This window comes from Anomaloglossus baeobatrachus, chromosome 6 (genome assembly GCF_048569485.1).
Source record: "Anomaloglossus baeobatrachus isolate aAnoBae1 chromosome 6, aAnoBae1.hap1, whole genome shotgun sequence".
NCBI lineage: Eukaryota > Metazoa > Chordata > Amphibia > Anura > Aromobatidae > Anomaloglossus > Anomaloglossus baeobatrachus.
The window spans coordinates 143105305-143130708 of NC_134358.1; the positions used below are offsets into that span (position 1 = coordinate 143105305).

The 25404-nt window shown below is 46.3% G+C and overlaps 1 protein-coding gene across 4 annotated transcripts in view; it reads right to left on the bottom strand.

Annotated features, from left to right (window-relative positions):
• SNTG1 (syntrophin gamma 1) overlaps positions 1 to 25404 on the bottom strand; it is a 1064578-nt gene that overhangs the window by 530910 nt on the left and 508264 nt on the right. For 3 of the 4 annotated variants that reach the window (XM_075353284.1, XM_075353281.1, XM_075353283.1), the window contains one exon: positions 1363 to 1427. The exons of the other annotated variant lie outside the window; for it this stretch is intronic. The gene's annotated coding sequence lies outside the window, so the exon portion shown is untranslated. The remainder of the gene's footprint in view (positions 1 to 1362; positions 1428 to 25404) is intronic. 4 annotated transcript variants of the gene reach the window in all.

Sequence of the window (25404 nt, forward strand, 5' to 3'; positions counted from 1 at the left end):
GTTCCAAAAAATACATGGTCTATGGACATTCATAATAATGATCTGTTGGAGATCAAAGCATTAAAACTGCATACACTCGTATTTTCTGCATAAAAAAACCCCAGATAAATTGGCAGTCTACCCTGAAAGACAAAAAGAAAAAGAATTTTCAAATATTTATCTTCACTAGATAAATAGGCTGCATCAAGAGGCCTCTCCTTCTCTTTCTCCACCTCAACATCACTGTTACGTCACCACCGGAGTCCGCTCCAGCGACTTCTGCTCCGATCGCCAGGCGACGCTGTGTTCCTTCCGTGGATGGTGCTGGTGATGGGAGAGGAGTCGATGCCAGCGGCACCGGTGGGCGCAGGCTCCGATCATCCACTGGGCTGGGTTATCTTGGGATCTGCAGTACCACTGGCTGACTGTGGGTGGTGTGTGTCTTCCAGCTGAAGTTGCCAGCGTTCAGCTACAGCCAATGGGAAGACACCACACCCTTCTTAGCTCCCCTCCTGTCTGCTCACCTCTGCCAGAGATAGCTCTGATTTCCTGGCTCCTGATCCACCCTATTCTGTTTTGTGATTCCGGTGTGCTGACTTCTTCGTGTTTCTGACTACCCTTCTACCTCCTGTTTTTGTGCCTCGCTGCCCTATCTGGATTTGACCTCTGCTACGTTTTCTGATTACGTCCTTGCCTGCCGATTCTGTCCCTGTTCTGCTATTCCTGGTTTAACCCTGCCTGACGACTACTCTCATCGGACTGCAGCCTTCCACAGGTAGTGATCTCCTGGGCCCTGTGTAATTCCAAAACCCTGTATAGGGGTTAAAGGGTTTCAGGGTTCTGGGGGTCCTGCTTGGTGAGTGGCTTCCCTCTAGTCTGTCCATTACATCCCACCTGAGTCTGTTGATCAAGGCAGGCATTACAATTACACAAAGTACAGTCCTCAGATGTGGCACCCTAATTACCATTGTTTCCCCCTGTGTCACACCTCATCGACATAATTGACTATGGGGACCCATAGATGGCAGACTGTGCAGAGCTGTTCACAAATTGTATTCCATGGGAATAAAAGGTCTGCTTCAAGATTCACAGGCTCAACAAGTGGAAAGCATCTGCACCAATGGCCAAAATCTTTGTCAGTTAGATCCGCTGCTTGACAAAGTAGAGTTCAAGCAGAATCCAGGCCTTCATCAACCGACATTAAGCACCAGGGGTGGAGGTGATCATGAGGAGACTCAGATACCTGAAGCACATGTGTACTGTACTGCTCTGTCAGGGCAGGAAGAGGAGGAGGGTGACCCTCAGGGCAAGGAGTGTGGACAACAGCGAGGATGACGATGAGGTTGTAGAACAAATCCCCCCTTAACTATAGCCCTCATTCACCATTTTTTGATCATCGGTCCAACGTAATCCATAGCAATGTTCCACGACGTTCACCAAAAGCGAACCTGAGACACATAAAAAGAGAAAATTATTAAAGAAATAAAGAGTAAACAAAAGACACCCTCATTTAACAAATGTATTTCCCTGCAAAATCTCTAAGCCACTTCTTTCTCTATCCACCATAACATCTCCGCCTGCACATTCCTCACAGTCCACGAGTTTGTCGTGTATACCCTACTCCACCCTCTCTCAGCACAGCAACTAGCCCTTGGTCCCGTACTTGTGGTCATGTACAAGGTTATTTCCTCCTACACATGACAAAGCTAAGAGTTTGAACTTCACCATATACAATCTGTTGGCCAAGGAAATGCTTCTTTTCCACCTGGTGGATAGAGGCAGTTTCCAAAAACTGATGGCCGTTGAGGTCCTCCAGTACCAGTTGCCCAGTTGCCATTACTTCTCTATTAAAGCTGTGCCTGCGCTACAACAACATGCTGCAGGCATCACTCGTTCCTTTAAAAACTGTGTGTCTGAGAGGGTGCATTTCACCACTGACACCTGAACGAATAAGCATGGCCAGGGGTGTTACATCTTGCTCACTGGGCACTGGGTGAATCTGGTGGCTGTGGGGGCAGGTGGGGGAATGGGCTGCTCCACAATTCTTGAAATCTCCAAAGCTTGTGGGACAAACCTTTATATTTAACCTTTTCTTCACTGCTTCTGCCTCCTCCACTTTCTCTAGAGCCTTCACCTGCACTCTGGGGCTCTCCTTTAATGTGACCTGTGTTCCATTAGTGCAGAGAGAGTCCCCAAACATCAGTTTTGAGCAGACAGGGATCACCGCAATCAGGCAGTGTTGCACTTAAAATGCTTTGAAGAACGCAGTCACACAGCTGTACAGTTGGGGACAGCTATCCTGGCTGAGTTTGAGCAATGGCTGTATTCACTCAACCTGGAGTCACGGAAGGCTGTGTGTGATAACGTTATAAACCTGGTGGCGGCCCTACGCTGGGGCAACATCACACACTTGGCTCACATGGCTCACATCCTCAACTTGGTTGTACAGCAATTTCTAGGCATAGTCGCTGTATGCTCACGCCCGACGTTTGCACAACACACCTAATCGATTTGCATTGCTACAGAGGTCTTTCGGCCTACCATTAACCGGTTGATATGTGATGTGCCGATATTGTGAAATTCCACTCTGCACATGTTGCTGCGACTGTGTCAGCTGCGATGAGTCCTGGTGCAGTATGTCATGATGCATATCCTGGCCCTATGCCGCCCCCTGGTAATGCAAATCATGCTTGCTAAGTGAAGCATAGATGAAGGACCTCTTTTCACTTCTGCACAGTTGCAAAATGTCTACTTAGATGGTAACTGCTGATGATGCTGTAATCAGCATCACTATTCCGGTCATCTACATGCTGGAGCACACTTTGAATAGTCTGCTGAAGGAGGTGGTGGTCCCAGAGGAAGAGGAAGGAGAAGAAATGGGAATGCAGAAGGGAAACCAATATTGCTAAGGTCCAGTATAAAAAAATTGTCATACAGGTGACATTGCATTGTCATATCTGACAGGTACCAGGTACGTTCAGAAGGTAAATTGGTATTGCCTGCCAGTTTTCCAATCCAACAGGATTGTGAATGATCAGCACCCGCCGACAACTCCTTTAAAAGGAAAGAGCCCTTAAATAAAAACAGCCCGCTTAAAATTCAAAAGATCTTTTAATTTAAAACTAAATGAAACTTTTTAATGGTATATAATTAAAAAATGTATAGAGTGATCAGTGAGCACCTGCTGAAATTTGCTATGAAACCCTAGTATACTGCTAGGTTACATTACGCCTTCAGTAAATGTGTGCAGGATCTGCTCTCGTGTCTGATGTCTCCTCTCTTCTGGATTTTTGATTCTAAACTTCACCCTCCCTTATCCTTTTGCAGAGTGCAGAGACAACTTGTGACTGCAAAGTGATACTGACATGTGGACAGTGACACGAAGGGCTTATTGATAGTTGGTGCTGCTCGCTGTGTCACATGTAGTGATTACATATGCAGATTATCACATGCTGGGGTTAGATACCTGGATCAGTGTAGTGTATCACACAAGATGGGATTAGATGTGTGGCCCTGCTCCATACACTTCAATGCGAGCAGTAGTGTAAAGTGTTACTCCGCACAATCTATTTCTATGGGAGCAGTGGTGTAATATAACCCCTAGGTAAGCAGTGGTGCAATGTGTGAGAATTGCCACAGATGATGGATTAGATACATGACTGGGGGGTGACCTGGACAGCTATGCAAGTGCAGGTCATAGTTGGGCATACACAGATCTCTGCTGGGTCTCCTTTTTGTGTGTTGCGAGTAGTGGAATGGGTCTCAGAGCACCAGGCCTACACCTCAAACTGATGCACCTCAGAAATGCTGAGCCAGGCCCTGTCCCATGCATTCATGGAGCGCCATAATACTATTTGTACTTTGGGGCAATTAATGCCACTTTAGTGGTGTCTGCCCCTAATTTTTTGAAATGGGGAAATACAAGTTGGGTATCCATGTTGTGTGTTGCCTATAGTGCAGGCATCTCAGAGAACCAGGTAAACACCTATCACTTATATACCTCTTCATTTTAAATTAATTTGAAAGCTATAAATGCTGGCCCAGGCCCTGTCTGGAGCATGGCCCATGCCTGACTGCTGTGCCACGACACTATGGGTACTCTGGGGCAAATGATGGCTGCCTTTAATTTTTGGAAATGGGCACAGAGTATCAATTAATATTTATCTCCAGTGATATACATGTGTTGGAAACCCATACAAGTATCCAAATCTTTTCATCTCTGCTTAGATAATGTGGCAGCAGCACAGAATTATCAATCAGTATTGATATGCTGAAATGGATTTTGGAGAAATTTGGAGCTGGAGAAAAGATTGTGCACTATTCACAGGCTAAAACAGCAAATTGTGGAAGGACTGCACAATTAACAATCATTGGATGATGAAATGACAATTTCTGGCACACAACGTTAACTACACTGCACGCCCCTGCACATCCCTATTCTATACTATTGCCCTCTTAGCTATCTCAATAACCTAAAATTAAACCCACCAGCTAAGCTAACTGTCTAGCAGCACCGGTTGCAGTATCGCCCCAAAGGCCTCTTTCACACATTAGTGAAACAAAACACAAATGTTTTTCAGCGACGAATTAAAGATGCGTATGGCCCTCAATGTGCCATGATTTTGGCACACGTGTGTTCTCTGTGTGCTTGTTGTGATAACACATGGAGATCAGGAACATTATACTCACCTGTCCACGCAGCTGCTGTCTGTGGTGCTGATGTCTGCGGCGCTGCAGTCAATTGTTCTTCCGGGATCTCAGTAGAATGAATATACAAAGAGCATAATGAGCGGGCCCTGACACAGCAGACAGTAGCACCAAAAACAGAATCACTGGACATAGGTGAGTATATAAAATCTTTTTATTTCACAGACACGTGTTTTCTCTGATACGTGTCACACGGATCACATCACTGTGTGGTCTGTGTGGCATCAGCAGCGCCGGAGACAAACGACTTGTCTCCATGCGGAACCACACACGGACACTCGTGTGAGCCGCGTGGACATTTGGTTAGTCAAAAATATCTCATGTGTGCGCAGATCAATTCACCCTTCTGCATATGTCCGTGATTCTGGTACATATAAAAAAGGCGACATATGTGCCGGAATCACTGACATGTGAAAAGGACTTAAACTGTAGCAGTCACAAAATGGCACCAATGCCATATGTCTGCATTTTATATGCAGAGGGACATGTGACTTGGTCAACTAATGAAACAAGCCCTTGTGCCTTAATGTTGTGAATGTTTTCTGCACCCTAATTGGCTGCCAGTACAGTAAAAAAAACAAACACCGCTCCTCTGACCTCTCCCCCTCCCCTCATCAAATATGTCCCCCCGCTCATCATACAGCACCACTATCCTAATCAAAATGATAATAAGGTAGGAGAAAAGCATTAGTGCCTCCGCAAACAGTTACCGAACAAAACCAATCTTTGCCGTTTTTTTTAGAAAATTGCTCATGAATGCGAGTCCGAGCCGAGCAAACCAAGGCTCGAAGCGGTTTTGAAATTATCGAACCTTTTTCGAACAATTTCGCTCATCTCTAGTTAAGAATAGATACCTAACAGCTTAATATATTATGCCTTTAAGGAAAGTGTCAAGAATTACAGAATTGATATTGTAAGCAGAAATATTTTAGACATTACAAAACATTCAGAAGTTTCAAACATTAAGTCATTCTTATTTGCAATATTTGGTGAAAAATCTATTTTGTAATGTTGCTAATTTTTGCATCACCGTTCATTGACCAATATAGCTGTTGATGATTTCCAGGTCATCACAATGTGTCTAAAGGCCGCTTTACACACTGCGATATCGGTACCAATATCACCATCGTGTGTACGCGCCCCCATCTGTTGTGCGACACGGGCAGATCGCTGCCCGTGTCGCACAACATCTCCCGGACCCGTCAAACTACTTACCTTCCTTGCGATGTCGCTGTGACCGGTGAACCGCCTCCTTTCTAAGGGGGCGGTTCGTTCAGCATCACAGCAATGTCACTAAAGTAAACAATACCAAAAGACACGGACAGAGCCGTGTCATATTTGCAATATGGAGAGAGCCATATACAGAGATTAAAATGAAAAAAGGAAAAAATTCTGTACAACGACTTAGTTGAAAAAAGTGTATAAATAGTTTTATTAAATATTATGAAAACATCATAGCAAGCAGAAAAAAAATATTACATAAGATGTAAAAAACATAGAGTCAGACAGTAAACACCAGCAGATGGCGCCCTCACAGCACACTGGCACGTAGGACCACACTGAAAAAAGCCAAAAATTGTGGAGATCTAGCTGAGAGGCACCCGTGCAAAACCACAAGTGCTTCAAACACTGGAATGTGTTAGACAGGCAATCAGTGCCCTGCCGTGACTGACACAGTAAATACAATGGTCCATACAAACAAAACATAAATCAATGCAGGGTCACGGCAGTGTGCAGCCCAACGTACCTGAATGTAAAATGAGGGTTCCAGGCCCCGACCTACAGGTTTCGGTGTTTAATCCTTCTTCCGGGGGTGGTTTCAAGATAAAAAATACATGCTTATAAATGATAGCCCTCCAACCAAATCCATGTCGATCTGAACCAATCCAAAATCTCAATACAAACTGCCCCTCCAAAATAGCATGCGACGCTCACTGTCATTGGTCAAATCTTGTGATGTAAGGACCAATCCTCCCCATTAAACCACGTGGTACCGGAAGTCTAATGATTTCGGCATCGCATCACCATCATGAAAACAGGGGAAGGGCGTGACTATTAGACCTGCACATAATGTACGCATGAGACCCATAGCGTGGGCGTGTACATCGGAGTAAACATTACAGTTCACAGATGAGTCCTGCCCTGTGCCCACGTGTCCCATGCGTCACACAGCAGGAGCCAGTCTATTCAAGTGAATGACCGGAGGAAGTAAAGGGGAGTGAGCACACAGCAGTACATCACAGACATCATGTGGAGGCGTTTAACACACAGCCTCTGATGGTTGCTATGGTACGTGTGTTTACATCGCAGCAGTATAATACCTGCTGTGTGTCCACATATCCCGTACGTCCAGCCACACTCCCTAAGTGCATCATTTGTCCAAATCTTGAACCTACATAATGCAGGAGTAACACCTGATAATTGCGAATACCACAAAAAGACACTTGGGATGGTGCATATCCTCAATAAAATTCTTTTATTTTATTAATTTCCAAATATAAAATCATTTTCAAATTGCATATATGTATACAACAGGGTCACAAAATTCTTACTCACACTGGACTAGCTCCAATACCGCTATTATAGGTTACAGTAGCTGCATAAACTATTCATAGCTTGTAACAAGCCTCAACCATAAACCCTAAACCATGGTATTTTTTCCTTTCCATCGGGTGAATCTCTCCCTTACAAAGGGCTCCCTATCACTTCCTCACCAAAGCCTCCAATAGCACTGTACATATAATAGTTCCTGGCGAGGTTTGGAAACCCTGATTAATATTAATAGTGGAGCGCAGCTGTAACTAACCTGTACGGAGTCAATTGCGGTTGTGCCGTCCTTGGTCCCGACGCGCGTTTCCCTACTTCTTCAGGGGACGTGTGCCACGTAGCGTATATCTAGCAGCCATGTTGCCCTCGGACTGCAGGGTGAATGTATATATTTTTTAGGTTTTTGTTTTGGCGTTCCCTGTGCTCTTCACCATTTTGGTTTTAACTGTTTTTAATTTCTCTGTTCTTTTAGCCTTGCTCACATATCCATGTCGGATGCCTGACTAACTTTATCACCAATCTATATACGGATCTGGAGAAGCTTCTCATTTAATGGACTATTATGTAAACGCATGGAACTGCCGCATGACATGTGGATACGCCCTCTCATATCTATAATAATGTTAATATTGTGATATTCTGTTATTCTTATGGATATATGATGCCCGAATGATAGAGCGCTCATTTTTAGCTTAGGCGGCGTTCTCCTGTGTATATATGTCTGGGTATATGATTATGTCTTCTCCTTGATCCCATTTTAACATGTCTCCCTTGGTACCGGTGCGCCCACGTGTTCACCCTGGCTGTCCTGTGTGGCCGCGGACGCGTCCTTATAGCCACTCCTGTGGGGACCTCTGTCCCCATGGCTGTGACTGGACGCTCTCGCGGTCACGTGGTGCTCCCTGGGCGTTCACTTGGGCACCATTGAGTGTACCAGAGAGTATATGCAGAAGCCCCCCTTGTATATTGCAGGGATGCTGCTGTCACCTTTGGCCCTCCTTGTTATACCTCCATCTGACCGCACCGATTTGAATGGGTGGGCTCACCATGTGGGCTGTAAGGGATGGGACCAATGAACGTGCAATAAGTACTGCCATGGCATCCATCTCAAAATTTGCATACTACTACAGTAGTTATCTATGATGGTGTGCTGGTTCCTCCTTATCAAGTGCTAGACACTTTGTGATACAGGCACGATCCCACCAGCCATCCCCTATTAGATTGTGCATACCTGAGTGGGCCAATTAGGGAGTGTGGCTGGACGTACGGGATATGTGGACACACAGCAGGTATTATACTGCTGCGATGTAAACACACGTACCATAGCAACCATCAGAGGCTGTGTGTTAAACGCCTCCACATGATGTCTGTGATGTACTGCTGTGTGCTCACTCCCCTTTACTTCCTCCGGTCATTCACTTGAATAGACTGGCTCCTGCTGTGTGACGCATGGGACACGTGGGCACAGGGCAGGACTCATCTGTGAACTGTAATGTTTACTCCAATGTACACGCCCACGCTATGGGTCTCATGCATACATTATGTGCAGGTCTAATAGTCACGCCCTCTCCCTGCTTTCATGATGGTGATGCGATGCCGACATCATTAGACTTCCGGTACCACGTGGTTTAATGGCGAGGATTGGTCCTTACATCACAAGATTTGACCAATGACAGTGAGCGTCGCATGCTATTTTGAAGGGGCAGTTTGTATTGAGATTTTGGATTGGTTCAGATCGACATGGATTTGGTTGGAGGGCTATCATTAATAAGCATGTATTTTTTAACTTGAAACCACCCCCGGAAGAAGGATTAAACACCAAAACCTGTAGGTCGGGGCCTGGAACCCTCATTTCACATTCAGGTACGTTGGGCTGCACACTGCCGTGACCCTGCATTGATTTATGTTTTGTTTGTATTGACCATTGTATTTACTGTGTCGGTCACGGCAGGGCACTGATTGCCTGTCTAACACATTCCAGTGTTTGAAGCACTTGTGTTTTTGCACTGGTGCCTCTCAGCTGGATCTCCACAATTTTTGGCTTTTTTCAGTGTGGTCCTACGTGCCAGTGTGCTGTGAGGGCGCCATCTGCTGGTGTTTACTGTCTGACTCTATGTTTTTTAACATCTTATGTAATAATTTTTTTCTGCTTGCTATGATGTTTTCATAATATTTAATAAAACTATTTATACACTTTTTTCAACTAAGTCGTTGTACAGAATTTTTTCCTTTTTTCACAGCAACGTCACTGCAGCATAACTGAACCGCCGCCCAATAGAAGCGGAGGGGCGGAGATGAGCGGGACGAACATCCCGCCCACCTCCTTCCTTCCGCATTGTTTCTGGTAGGCAGGTACGAGGAACAACTTCGTTACTGCTGCAGTAACGATATTTGAGAACGGACCCCCATGACGCCGATGAGCGATTTTGCTACAGCAGCTGGATGTGCGTCACAAAATCCGTGACCCCAACGAGATCGCTGTAGCGATCTCGTAGCGTGTAAAGCCCGCTTAAGTCATAAGCTGTCACGTAGTTGCATAAATAGCTCTTACATCATAAATTGATATGCATATAATTGAAAATCATCTTTAAATGTCTAATATCTATATGAACATATGAAATACCATCCATTTTTACATACATTTACAATAGTCCTTTTCTGATCTCTTTTTTTAAGACTAAAAAATATAATTCTTTGAATCTTTCTTTTAAACTTTTCCATTCCCTTATCAGGTTTCTTGCTTTTTCCTTGTATCTGTTCTACCTCCATCTCATATGTTTTATGAACTAGGACCCTGAACCGCACTGAATATTTTAGATGAGACTGCGTTAATGCTTCATAAAGAGATAGGATTATGTCCCTGATGTGTGAGTTCATGCCTCTTTTAATATATGAGAATTTCCTGCTGGCCTTAGAAGCAACTGATTGACATTACATTCTGTGATTTAGTCTGTGATATACAGTATTATCCATTCTCAACAGCAAGAAGCATATCCAGGAGATTCATACTAGTGAATTACCCAAGGCAGATATCATATATGATTGATCTCTTCTATCACATTAGATGTGTGGTGTTCCGGATCAGTACCAAGAATCCAGCAACTTTGTTTGTCATTGCATTGTAGTAGAATTCAGTCAAAAAACAAACAAATAAAGCTGAATATGCCTGAAAAAACATCATTTAGCTCTCACAGTTATGAAAAAATGTATATCATCGGTCACCAAGATGACTTTTTATTTTTTCCGGCCAGCTTATCAAAAAAATCACGGACAGACAATGTTTTTTATGAACACAATGGAAAACCATAGTAAATCATTATGATTATAAGTGACCCATGTCTACAGCCCATAATTTGGATATGAAGACAACAGCTGCAGTCACTGTAAACTGTAAAATGATAATGGTCAAAGTGATTATTTTTACTGTAATTTTCATCATTTTACAGTTAACAGTTTATAATCTGTATAAGTTTCTTCAGCTTCAAAGAAATTTACAAATAGGGTAAAAAGGTGTCCTATTTTTGCGGACCGTCTTGGAATTTTTCCACAGTTGGCAACCCAGTGTATAGCCTTTCAGTCATCACCTATTAATTTAAAGCATGAACGTGACCCGATAAGAAAATTATGAGTATAAATAAAACAAGACTGTTGGGCACTGCAGCACTGGGCTGTGTAGTGGAGCTGTACTCACGTGTTTCAGCGATCAGCTGTTCCAGGACTTTTTTAACCATTCCAGGTGGTGCTCTGCTAGCAGCATGGTCAAGATAAAGGTTATCCAAATGAAGAAAGAAAGCGGCAACTCACTCTGGAGAATAGCGGGATTTATTCTGTAAGTACAGACATCACGGAATTGGGGAGAGGGGAGTGCGGGGGCGGCAGACGGACGAAAGCCATTTCGCGCTGTGGCTAGCACTTTAACGAGTCCTGTTAAAGCGCTAGCCACAGCACGAAATGGCTGTCGTCTGTCTGTACTTACAGAATAAATCCCGCTATTCTGCAGAGAGAGTTGACGCTTTCTTTCTTCATTTGGATAAAAATTATGAGTATAAAAATATTTATATAATTTAAACACATTACTAGAGATGAGCGAACCGGTCCCGGTTCGGCTCGAGGTCGGTTCGCCGAACGGAGGTCCCGTTTGAGTTCGGCTCGTCGAACGTTCGACGAACCGAACTCGAACTGCATAGGAAACAATGGCAGGCAATCACAAACACAGTAAAACACCTAGAAAACACCCTCAAAGGTGTCCAAAAGGTGACAAACAACTCAAACACATGGGAAAGTGACAAGGACATATACTCATGCGAAAACAAAACAGCTGGACAAGGAAAAAGAGGAGGACACACAGATATAGGCATGGCACGCCATTCTAAAATCATGTAAAACACCGCAAGGTGACTCCAAGCGTAGTCTCCCTTTTTTTCCAAAAATTGGGCCCCACACACACCCACCCATTCAGTGGCAGCAGTTGGGCCCCAGTTGTACACTTCACAGCTAGATTTGCATCAAGCACATTCAAAAATACGCCATTCTTATCCGTCCCCAGGATGACACCGGGGTAGGTAGATAAAGTCTTTGCTGACCCATGACTTGTTCATCTTGGCTTCTTTTAAAAACAATGTAAGCAAGGGTTACTCCAAGCGGAGTCTCCCTTTTTTCCAAAAATTGGGCCACACAGACACCCACCCCATCAGTGGCAGCACTTGGGCCCTAGTTGCAAACAGGATGTTTTGATTTGCATCAAGCACATTCAAAAATACGCCATTCTTATCCGTCCCCAGGATGACACCGGGGTAGGTAGATAAAGTCTTTGCTGACCCATGACTTGTTCATCTTGGCTTCTTTTAAAAACAATGTAAGCAAGGGTTACTCCAAGCGGAGTCTCCCTTTTTTTCCAAAAATTGTGCCCCACACACACCCACCCATTCAGTGGCAGCAGTTGGGCCCCAGTTGTACACTTCACAGCTAGATTTGCATCAAGCACATTCAAAAATACGCCATTCTTATCTGTCCCCAGGATGACACCGGGGTAGGTAGCAAAGTCTTTCCTGATCCCAGCTCTGTTCATCTTGGCTACTTTTAAAAACAATGTAAGCAAGGGTTACTCCAAGCGGAGTCTCCCTTTTTTTCCAAAAATTGTGCCCCACACACACCCACCCATTCAGTGGCAGCAGTTTGGCCCCAGTTGTACACTTCACAGCTAGATTTGCATCAAGCACATTCAAAAATACGCCATTCTTATCCGTCCCCAGGATGACACCGGGGTAGGTAGATAAAGTCTTTGCTGACCCATGACTTGTTCATCTTGGCTTCTTTTAAAAACAATGTAAGCAAGGGTTACTCCAAGCGGAGTCTCCCTTTTTTTCCAAAAATTGTGCCCCACACACACCCACTCATTCAGTGGCAGCAGTTGGGCCCCAGTTGTACACTTCACAGCTAGATTTGCATCAAGCACATTCAAAAATACGCCATTCTTATCCGTCCCCAGGATGACACCGGGGTAGGTAGATAAAGTCTTTGCTGACCCATGACTTGTTCATCTTGGCTTCTTTTAAAAACAATGTAAGCAAGGGTTACTCCAAGCGGAGTCTCCCTTTTTTCCAAAAATTGGGCCACACAGACACCCACCCCATCAGTGGCAGCACTTGGGCCCTAGTTGCAAACAGGATGTTTTGATTTGCATCAAGCACATTCAAAAATACGCCATAATTAACCGTCCCCAGGATAACACCGGGGTAGGTAGCAAAGTCTTTCCTGATCCCAGCTCTGTTCATCTTGGCTTCTTTTAAAAACACAGCAAGCAAGGGTTACTCCAAGCGGAGTCTCCCTTTTTTCCAAAAATTGGGCCACACAGACACCCACCCCATCAGTGGCAGCACTTGGGCCCTAGTTGCAAACAGGATGTTTTGATTTGCATCAAGCACATTCAAAAATACGCCATTCTTATCCGTCCCCAGGATGACACCGGGGTAGGTAGCAAAGTCTTTCCTGATCCCAGCTCTGTTCATCTTGGCTTCTTTTAAAAACACAGCAAGCAAGGGTTACTCCAAGCGGAGTCTCCCTTTTTTCCAAAAATTGGGCCACACAGACACCCACCCCATCAGTGGCAGCACTTGGGCCCTAGTTGCAAACAGGATGTTTTGATTTGCATCAAGCACATTCAAAAATACGCCATTCTTATCCGTCCCCAGGATGACACCGGGGTAGGTAGATAAAGTCTTTGCTGACCCATGACTTGTTCATCTTGGCTTCTTTTAAAAACAATGTAAGCAAGGGTTACTCCAAGCGGAGTCTCCCTTTTTTTCCAAACATTGTGCCCCACACACACCCACCCATTCAGTGGCAGCACTTTTGCCCTAGTTGTACACTTCACAGCTAGATTTGCATCAAGCACATTCAAAAATACGCCATTCTTATCCGTCCCCAGGATGACACCGGGGTAGGTAGCAAAGTCTTTCCTGATCCCAGCTCTGTTCATCTTGGCTTCTTTTAAAAACAATGTAAGCAAGGGTTACTCCAAGCGGAGTCTCCTTTTTTTTTCCAAAAATTGTGCCCCACACACACCCACCCATTCAGTGGCAGCAGTTGGGCCCCAGTTGTACACTTCACAGCTAGATTTGCATCAAGCACATTCAAAAATACGCCATTCTTATCCGTCCCCAGGATGACACCGGGGTAGGTAGATAAAGTCTTTGCTGACCCATGACTTGTTCATCTTGGCTTCTTTTAAAAACAATGTAAGCAAGGGTTACTCCAAGCGGAGTCTCCCTTTTTTTCCAAAAATTGTGCCCCACACACACCCACCCATTCAGTGGCAGCAGTTGGGCCCCAGTTGTACACTTCACAGCTAGATTTGCATCAAGCACATTCAAAAATACGCCATTCTTATCCGTCCCCAGGATGACACCGGGGTAGGTAGCAAAGTCTTTCCTGATCTCAGCTCTGTTCATCTTGGCTTCTTTTAAAAACAATGTAAGCAAGGGTTACTCCAAGCGGAGTCTCCCTTTTTTCCAAAAATTGGGCCACACAGACACCCACCCCATCAGTGGCAGCACTTGGGCCCTAGTTGCAAACAGGATGTTTTGATTTGCATCAAGCACATTCAAAAATACGCCATAATTAACCGTCCCCAGGATGACACCGGGGTAGGTAGCAAAGTCTTTCCTGATCCCAGCTCTGTTCATCTTGGCTTCTTTTAAAAACACAGCAAGCAAGGGTTACTCCAAGCGGAGTCTCCTTTTTTTCCAAAAGTTGGGCCACACAGACACCCACCCCATCAGTGGCAGCACTTGGGCCCTAGTTGCAAACAGGATGTTTTGATTTGCATCAAGCACATTCAAAATCAACAAGCATTTACTCTCCCCAGGATGACACAGGGGTAGTAAATTCCTTCTGGATCCATGACTTGTTCATTTTGATGAACGTCAGTCTGTCCACATTGTCACTGGACAGACGCGTGCGCTTATCTGTCAGCACACACCCAGCAGCACTGAATACACGTTCAGAGACAACGCTGGCAGCTGGACACGACAAAATCTCCAAGGCGTAAGTTGCGAGCTCTGGCCATTTTTCTAGGTTTGAAGCCCAAAAGGAGCAAGGCTCCAGTTGCACAGTCATGGCATCGATGTTCATTTGGAGATACTCCTGTATCATCCTCTCCAGCCGTTGAGTATGTGTCAGACTTGTTGTCTCTGGTGGCCTTGCAAAAGAGGGTCTAAAAAAATTATGAAAAGATTCCATAAAATTGCTGTTACCAGCACCAGATACGGTCCTACTGGTACGGGTAGACTGTTGAAGATGACGAGACCATCCCATGTTTGTCAAGTTACAACTGGGAGATTCCCTCCCTGCACCTGCATGGTTGTTTGGTGGAAAAGCCGATCTAAGATCGAGTAACAGCTTCTGCTGATACTCCTGCATACGTGCGTCCCTTTCTATGGCTGGAATTATGTCACAAAATTTGGACTTGTACCGGGGATCTAATAGTGTGGCAATCCAGTAGTCATCATCACTTCTAATTTTGACAATACGACTGTCATGTTGGAGGTAGTGCAACAAAAAGGCACTCATGTGTCTTGCGCAGCCATGCGGACCAAGTCCACGCTGTGTTTGTGGCATAGAGGTGCTACCCGTTCTTTCTTCCTCTGACATCTCCCCCCAACCTCTTTCAACTGAAATTTGACCAAGGTCTCCCTCATCCGCTGAGTCTTCCATGTCCATGGACAGTTCGTCCTCCATTTCTTCATGTTCTCCTGCACCTTGCTCAACATTTCGCCTGCTACTATGCGCCCTTGTCGATCCCTGTCCCCCATGGTCCCATGCCTGCTGCGTTGGTGATGATGAACGTCTGGACCTTGGTGATGTTGTTGTCCCTTGCGCATATGAATCCTCCTGTAGTTCCTCCCCTTCATGTTGTCCCACCCCCTGACTCCGAATAGTGTTTAGCGTGTGCTCCAGCATGTAAATGACTGGAATCGTCATGCTGATAATGGCATTGTCAGCGCTAAACATATTCGTCGCCATGTCGAAACTGTGCAGAAGGGTGCATAGGTCCTTGATCTGAGACCACTCCATCAGGGTGATCTGCCCCACCTCTGCATCTCGTTGGCCCAGGCTATACGTCATGACATATTGCACCAGGGCTCTGCGGTGCTGCCACAGTCGCTGTGACATGTGGAGAGTTGAATTCCAGCGTGTCGCCACATCGCATTTCAGGCGATGAACCGGCAGGCCGAAAGACTTCTGGAGCGATGCAAGTCGCTCTGCTGCGGCGCTTGAACGGCGGAAGTGAGCAGACAGTTTTCGTGCCCTGTTCAGAAGGCCATCTAGGCCGGGATAGTGTGTTAAAAATTGCTGGACGACAAGGTTCAACACGTGAGCCATACAAGGTACGTGTGTCACCTTGCCCAGGCGAAGGGCCGCACCCAGGTTTGCAGCATTGTCGCACACGGCCTTACCAGGCTGCAGGTTGAGTGGAGACAACCATTTATTAAACTCGGACCGCAGAGCTGACCACAACTCCTCAGCTGTGTGACTCTTATTCCCAAGACATGTCAAGCTAAAGACCGCCTGATGCCGTTGCGCTCTGCTGCCAGAATAGTAATGAGGCGTGCGTGATTCCTTCTGCGCAGTGAGAACGCTGGTGGCCTGACCAGGCAGGCTTGGGGCGGAGGTGGAGGACCCAGATGAGGTGGAGGATGCAGAAGCTGTGGCGGAACTTGGACAGACAGAGGATTGACACACAAGTCGTGGGGACGGCAAGACTTGTGCAGCAGACCCTTCACCATCTATCATTATAGTTACCCAGTGCCCAGTCAGCGACATGTAACGTCCCTGTCCATGCTTACTGGTCCAAGTATCGGTGGTGAAATGCACCCGTTCGCACACAGAGTTTCTCAAGGAAGCGGTGATGTTGTGTGCGACATGCTGGTGTAGCGCGGGCACACCTTTCTTAGAGAAGAAGTGGCGACTAGGCATCTGGTACTGGGGCACAGCGACAGACATAAGGTCTCTAAAATCCTGTGTGTCCACTAGGCGGAAAGGCAGCATTTCTGTAGCCAACAGCTTACAGAGGGATAGAGTCAACCTCTTAGCTTTGTCATGGGTCGGAGGAAGTGGCCTTTTATTTGACCACATCTGAGGGACAGAGATCTGGCTGCTGTGTGTAGACGGTGTTGAGTAGGGTGTCCCTGGAAAAATGCAGGTTTGTGAGGAAAGTGCAGGCGGAGACATGATGTTGCCTTCATCCAATGTTGGTGCTATCGATGTCTGAGAGAGCTGTACACACTCACTTGTTTCCCCTTCCAAACCAACTGACGACCTACCAAGCAAACTGCCTGTTGCGGTTACAGTGGTGGAAGTTGTGGGTGGAAAAACAGGTGTGACAGCTGTCCCCACAGTCCTAGAAGATGAAGATCGCGCGGATGCACTGGAAGGGGCGGGCGGTGGATGGTTCGCTCCGCTAGGCCGCATTGCAGCACAGTGAGCTTCCCACCGGGACCTATGATATTTATTCATGTGACGATTCATGGAAGAAGTTGTCAAACTGCTGAGGTTTTGACCTCTACTAAGAGAATCATGACAAATTTTACATATCACATGATTTGGGCGATCTTTTTCTATGTCAAAAAAGGACCAGGCTAGGCAAGGCTTAGAGGCCATGCGACCTGTTGATCCACCCCGAATAATGCTCATAGGCAGAGTGGTGGCTGAGGATGCAGTTGTAGACGTGCTACCAGTGCTCCGACTCTGTCCAGGAAGGCGCAAGGTAACTTCGTCGTCGGTTGCATCCTCCTCCACCGCTTCTGTTGACCTCCTCGAGTGCCTGACTGGGGGTTGACAGTAGGTGGGATCTAGAACTTCATCATCAATTGTTGTTTTTGCACTCCCCTCCCCCTCAGACCGAGCCTCTTCTTGCCCTGACCGAATATTTAAGTTGTCATCCCAATCGGGTATCTGCGTCTCATCTTCATCAGTATGTTCCTCATTGTCTATAACCACAGGTGTTACAGTTTGTGACAAAGGGTCAACATTATGCTCAGAAACTTGGTCCTCACGGCCTGAATCAGAGTCACAAAGGTTCTGGGCATCACTGCAGACCATTTCCTGTTCTGTACTCACTGTAGCTTGGGAGCAGACCTCTGATTCCCAGGCTATAGTGTGACTGAACAGCTCTGCAGACTCAGCCATCTCAGTTCCACCATACTGTGCAGGGCTGATGGAGACTTCAGAGCTGGGAGAAATCAAGTGTGATTGGGATGACAACTCAGAGGACTGGTGTTTTTTGGATGCGGTACTTGAAGTGGCTGAGAGGGCACTTGTTGGACCACTTGAGATCCATTCAAGCATTTTCCTTTTTTGCCCATCATCTACCTTTCTTCCTGTTGTTCGTGTCCGTAAAAAAGGGAGCACATCGGATTGTCCACGGTAAGTAGTAGACATCTTACTTTTGCTGGTAGATGGTCTATCTTCAGCAGATGATAATGGAGCTTTGCCACCTTCCCCACAGACAAAACCTTTTTTGCCTTTTCCACCACGCCTCTTACCCTTTCCACCAGCATCTGTCATTTTGCCACTCATGTTGATTGCGACAAGATTGTGGACAGAAAATGTGGTTGTAAAAATTGAGAGGTGGTGAAGATTGCAGTGGTGGTCTAGCTTTATTAACAGCAGAATAATAAAGAATAAATATCCCTGACAATGCAACTACGGCCCTTAAACTGGCAGCAAAAAATGCTACTATAATGGCTTAGTTATGAGTTGGAGTGTGCAACGCAGGCAGATGCGCTCTGAAAATGTCTTTGCACTAGTGGGACTATAGCAAAGTCCAATAGCCACGTATAGGATGCCACTAGGTACACTGAGTGTTTGCTAGTATAATGGCTTAGTTATGAGTTGGAGTGTGCAACGCAGGCAGATGCGCTCTGAAAATGTCTTGGCACTAGTGGGACTATAGCAAAGTCCAATAGCCACGTATAGGATGCCACTAGGTACACTGAGTGTTTGCTAGTATAATGGCTTAGTTATGAGTTGGAGTGTGCAACGCAGGCAGATGCGCTCTGAAAATGTCTTTGCACTAGTGGGACTATAGCAAAGTCCAATAGCCACGTATAGGATGCCACTAGGTACACTGAGTGTTTGCTAGTATAATGGCTTAGTTATGAGTTGGAGTGTGCAACGCAGGCAGATGCGCTCTGCAAATGTCTTGGCACTAGTGGGACTATAGCAAAGTCCAATAGCCACGTATAGGATGCCACTAGGTACACTGAGTGTTTGCTAGTATAATGGCTTAGTTATGAGTTGGAGTGTGCAACGCAGGCAGATGCGCTCTGAAAATGTCTTTGCACTAGTAGGACTATAGCAAAGTCCAATAGCCACGTATAGGATGCCACTAGGTACACTGAGTGTTTGCTAGTATAATGGCTTAGTTATGAGTTGGAGTGTGCAACGCAGGCAGATGCGCTCTGCAAATGTCTTTGCACTAGTGGGACTATAGCAAAGTCCAATAGCCACGTATAGGATGCCACTAGGTACACTGAGTGTTTGCTAGTATAATGGCTTAGTTATGAGTTGGAGTGTGCAACGCAGGCAGATGCGCTCTGAAAATGTCTTGGCACTAGTGGGACTATAGCAAAGTCCAATAGCCACGTATAGGATGCCACTAGGTACACTGAGTGTTTGCTAGTATAATGGCTTAGTTATGAGTTGGAGTGTGCAACGCAGGCAGATGCGCTCTGCAAATGTCTTTGCACTAGTGGGACTATAGCAAAGTCCAATAGCCACGTATAGGATGCCACTAGGTACACTGAGTGTTTGCTAGTATAATGGCTTAGTTATGAGTTGGAGTGTGCAACGCAGGCAGATGCGCTCTGAAAATGTCTTTGCACTAGTGGGACTATAGCAAAGTCCAATAGCCACGTATAGGATGCCACTAGGTACACTGAGTGTTTGCTAGTATAATGGCTTAGTTATGAGTTGGAGTGTGCAACGCAGGCAGATGCGCTCTGAAAATGTCTTTGCACTAGTGGGACTATAGCAAAGTCCAATAGCCACGTATAGGATGCCACTAGGTACACTGAGTGTTTGCTAGTATAATGGCTTAGTTATGAGTTGGAGTGTGCAACGCAGGCAGATGTGCTCTGAAAATGTCTTTGCACTAGTGGGACTATAGCAAAGTCCAATAGCCACGTATAGGATGCCACTAGGTACACTGAGTGTTTGCTAGTATAATGGCTTAGTTATGAGTTGGAGTGTGCAACGCAGGCAGATGCGCTCTGCAAATGTCTTTGCACTAGTGGGACTATAGCAAAGTCCAATAGCCACGTATAGGATGCCACTAGGTACACTGAGTGTTTGCTAGTATAATGGCTTAGTTATGAGTTGGAGTGTGCAACGCAGGCAGATGCGCTCTGCAAATGTCTTGGCACTAGTGGGACTATAGCAAAGTCCAATAGCCACGTATATGATGCCACTAGGTACACTGAGTGTTTGCTAGTATAATGGCTTAGTTATGAGTTGGAGTGTGCAACGCAGGCAGATGCACTCTGCAAATGTCTTTGCACTAGTGGGACTATAGCAAAGTCCAATAGCCACGTATAGGATGCCACTAGGTACACTGAGTGTTTGCTAGTATAATGGCTTAGTTATGAGTTGGAGTGTGCAACGCAGGCAGATGCGCTCTGCAAATGTCTTTGCACTAGTGGGACTATAGCAAAGTCCAATAGCCACGTATAGGATGCCACTAGGTACACTGAGTGTTTGCTAGTAAAATTGCTTAGTTTAAAAAAGTTGGAGTGTGCAATGCAGGCAGACGTGCTCTGCAAATGTCTTTGCACTAGTGGGACTATAGCAAAGTCCAATAGCCACGTATAGGATGCCACTAGGTACACTGAGTGTTTGCTAGTATAATGGCTTAGTTATAATGAGTTGGAGTGTGCAGAGGACAAGAGGGTACAGTGGCAGGATTGTGGTGCTCTGGGTAGAGGAATGGAAGCCTGCCTTTCTATTCCCTCCTAATGGTGAAATGCAGGGAGGAAATCCCTGACCTTGGCTACACAGACGCTGGCGCTGTTTTCAGGACCTGTCACCTTAACTCTGACCCTGCCGGTTTGAGCCCTAAAAGGACTGCTATAAAGTGCTCTCCCTATGCTGTCTAACGCTGTGTATGCAGCGCATACAGCTGTATCGGCTATAGGACTCAGGAGGACGGAGCTGCGACAGTGATGTCTGACACCAAAGACGCAGAAGGCAGATAATGGCGTCCTGGAAGAAAATGTCCGGTTTTATAATGCAGGGACATGTGACATGGACATCCTATCACACATGCCGTTGCTTCTCTGGCTCAAAGTCCACTTAGCTGTGTGTGTGTCTGGTATTGGCTGGCATGCTGGCCCGCCCCACAAGACGCGCACGCTTAGGGAAGGAAGACAAGAAAAAAAAAAAAAAAATGGCGATCGCCATTATACAAACAGCAGTGATCTGAAGGCGCTGTTCACGCACACTATACACTGAAATGTGATAATAGTGTGATTCACAACGTGACTTACACTATTACAGCAGAAACCAAGCTAGGATTTAGCTGTTTTTTTGCTGCTAGAACCGTTCTCGAACGTTTCTAGAACTATCGAGCTTTTACAAAAAGCTCGAGTTCTAGTTCGATCTAGAACATGCCCCAAAATCACTCGAGCCTAGAACTGGAGAACCACGAACCACGAACCGCGCTCAACTCTACACATTACACCATAACATAAACTTTAAACATTGCCCTTCATACAGAAATGGAGAACAAATACAGCAGAAAAGTGGGATGAACTGTAAGAAATGGACCAGTACCAGAGAATCAGGTTGTCTACCTCACCCAAAGCACGTTTCACACAACATACGGGGTGTGTATTAAATGGAAGAAATGGTTATTTTGATGTGAAATGGAAAACTTGGATGAATAAGACACAGACATGCACGTGTAGGACGGTGCATATGTCTGGACATAGGAAAGTGCCAAATGACTCGAGCTGGGTGAGGTGGGCATCTGGTTTACCTTTTTTGGCTGATTTTTTTGCTCCAGGCTTTCATTTACAGTGATATTAAATAAATTCTAAGCTTTTATGCTTTCAAGCAAGCCATTTTGAAGTGATTTTATATTTTATTGTGACACATAGATCTTATTTTTCCAGCTATATATCCTTTTTCCTGTGTGAAATCCTTTATAGATGTTTTAGGAACATTTTAAAGTTTATGAGCTCCTAATAAATATACTGTATATACAACTTATTTTTATGTTTATGCTTTAAAGATTATAGGTGATGACAGTAGCGCAGCTGGCAGGGGGGCCGAGGGGGCGGATGCCCTGGGCCCCAAGCTCAGAGGGGCCCACCTGTAGCTTCTGCTAATCTCATAAATCCGGCATTTGCTGGAGGGGGTGGGGCGTTGCGAGTGCACAGAGATCAAGGCTGCAGTAAGGGAGCAGGAGAAAATGAAAGCAAAGCGCTGATTGGTGAAACAGCAGTCAGCAAGGGGCTACTGTGGGAGGCTCCTCCAATCGAAATGGAGATTTCTCTCACACAGCAATCTTAAAGGAGAATGGCTGTGCCGAGGAGGAGAAAGCTCTACATTTACTCTCACCATCTACTGATTAGTGAGCTGTGCGGCTGCCAGGCAGAATAGTGTGAAGACAGCACCTGTGTACAGAAACTGCAGGCTGTGCTGCTGGTGAGTGGAGGGGACGGCAGAGTTAATTGTTTCATGTAAGGACTGGAGAACTTCTGTCCTGTTAGTTATTCCCCCCTCCCTCCTTGTGCAGTGCAAAGGGCTCCAGAGTCCTGAAAGTCAGAAATAGTGTGACCCCGACCTGTGTCTGCACCTAATAATGGGGGATGGGGGGTTCAGGGATGTGCAGGTCTGAGACACTGCCCTGCCTCTCTGCCCTTCCACACTTCCCAATTTCTTTAGCCCGCCACTTTGCCCCACCATTGTACTGAACTGTAACCATAGAACAATGTCACCTGTCAGTGACCCCCATGACATCCTTGAAGGGTTTTTTCACTTTCTGTTAATCTTCATCCAAGAGTGCACTTCAGTGTAAAAAAAAATACAAACCGTGCTGTCCTCACCATCCCTGGGTCTACTGCCAGTCTCTGCCGCTGGTGTCTGGCATTGACCATTTCGCTGACATCACGATGACAGAGCAGCAGCCAAGCATTGAGCTCTGCAATTTTGCCAGTGTAAACCGACCACCCCGATCAGAGCTGCTGAGCTCACTGATTGGCTGCTGCACTGTCATGATATCACTGCCAGACTCATCAGTTGTTTTCCAGTCTGTACCTCACATGAAATTTTACCGTTGCAGGTTTATCCTTGTGTTATTAGACCTCATCATGTGGATGGTGGTCTATATAGGGCACAGGAGGCACTACAGCAGGGCATGCACTGGGTGTGCAGCGCAATAAGTGGGGACCGCATTAGACGTTACACAGATCCTCACTGGACAGACCCAGCTCTTGTGCTTGCTGGTGTCGCGGGAGGAGAAGGGGACGCCGCGCTCTCCCACTGCTCGGGTCCGGCTGCCTCTGCTGCTGCGGCCTGCTGCTGCTCAGTGGCTCGAGCGATGGGCCGGATCCCGGGGACTCGAGCGGCGCTCCTCGCCCGTGAGTGAAAGGGGATTGGTTTTTGGGATGGTTTATTGTCCGTGATGCCACTCACGGTTGTGGTGATTATGTGGACACACCGCTGCTCTGTATGGGGATCCCGGGAGCGATGACAGGGAGCAGCAAAGTTGTTGGTTCTCCCCTCCGTGGGTAGGGGGTAGTTGTCCCGGGGCCCAGTGATGAAGTAGGTGATGAGGGATGGCGGGGCCGGTGCAGGGCTTGGTGGGATGCAGGGACGCGGGGGCAGCACTGTGCCTCACGGCACTGTGGTACTCACTCAGCCTAAGACGGGGACACAGTTCTCGGTAAAACACATGGCTGGAAAGACGGTTCCCACGGACGGCTGCGATTGCTTTTCCCCGATAGTTGACGGTGACGGTCCCTTTTCCTGCACCTAAGATGATGTTGGTAGCGATGGGTTCCCACCGGTAACCCGCTCCCCGGCTTGGATATGGGCCGGAGGAGCCCCTCTTTGCCCGCAGGCGCTGGCCCTGAGAAACTGGTGCCCTGGCGGTGGTGGTGTCTCTCTCTAACGGTTGGACTGTTGCCTTCAATCGGGACTTGGTTGTTGGGAGACCCAGAGGTCCCCTTCACTGATGGATTTGGCAAATTCACGGCGACTCCTAGCCTTGCCGGGATCCGAAAGGCCCCTGCCAATGGTGCTGGCTGCTCTTCGTATACCGCTCCGGTACCGCCGGGCCACCACCCGTCCACGGTCCTTTCGGCAACCTCCAAGCAGCCTCTCCTGCAGACAGTCACCGCCGTCTGCTGACCTTGCTGTTCTCAGTCCGGGGCACACACCCGGACCAACTTCAGGCTTTCTCACTGTCACTTTCTCTTCCACCTTAACTCCTCTCACTTGCTCCTCTACCACTTCACTCTAACTTCACTCTTTCCACTTCCTCGTCCAAACTCTATCTGCCTGTGTTTTCCCTCCTCCAGGGCTGTGAACTCCTCGGCGGGCGGAGCCAACCGCCTGGGCCACCCCCTGGTGTGGACATCAGCCCCTGGAGGAAGGCAACAAGGATTTTTGGTTAGCTTTGGTGTACCTATCTGGGGTGTAGGGTGTGGTGGTGTTACGACCTGTGACCCCTGGCTTGCCCAGGGCGTCACACTGGCGTCTCTCTGAGGCCTCATACTGATGTCTGTTTTACTCCAATAAGTGTTATGCATGTTTCTCACAGATAGAATCCGTACCTATGAGAGTCTATGGGGCTGATCACAGATAGAGACAATACCTATGAGAGTCTATGGGGCTGATCACAGATAGAGCCCATACCTATGAGAGTCCATGGGGCTGATCACAAATAGAGCCCATACCTATGACAGTCCATGGGGCTGTTAAAATGTCTGTGTATTTGTAAACGGTTAATGGTTTACACAAAATATGGATCCATGAAGAAATTGGAAGCTCTCAGATGCCAGCTGTCTGCTGTCCATTTTTTTAATGAGTATTTAATAGGAGAAGCCTCCTTCAATTTGTTTTTTTTTTCATCTGAGAAAAACTGATCAATCTCTGACATAACTGATAACAAAAAAATGACCCTGACCAAACTGATGAAACACGGACTGTTATTGAGTACATGAAGACTCAGTGCCGTGTGAATGGGCCCTCCATTAGGCCAAGTTACATAGTTACATAGTTACTTAGGTTGAAAAAAGACCTAGGTCCATCTAGTTCAACCTTCCTCCACCAGTTCTACATTTAGTCACTAAGTCATTTATAACCAACAATGTTTTGTGTACTGAGGAAATCATCCAGCCCTTTTTTAAAAGCTGTTATAGTATCTGCCATTACTACCTCTTGTGGTAGTGTATTCCACAGTCTTACCACTCTAACTGTAAAGAACCCTTTCCTATTTAGGTGTCGGAATCGTTTTTCTTCCACTCGCAGTGAGTGCCCCCTGGTCCTTAGTACTGTCTTTGGAAGAAATAAGTCATGTGCCAGTCCTTTATATTGATCACACATGTATTTATACATATAAATGAGATCTCCTCTGAGACGTCTTTTTCTAAACTAAACATATCT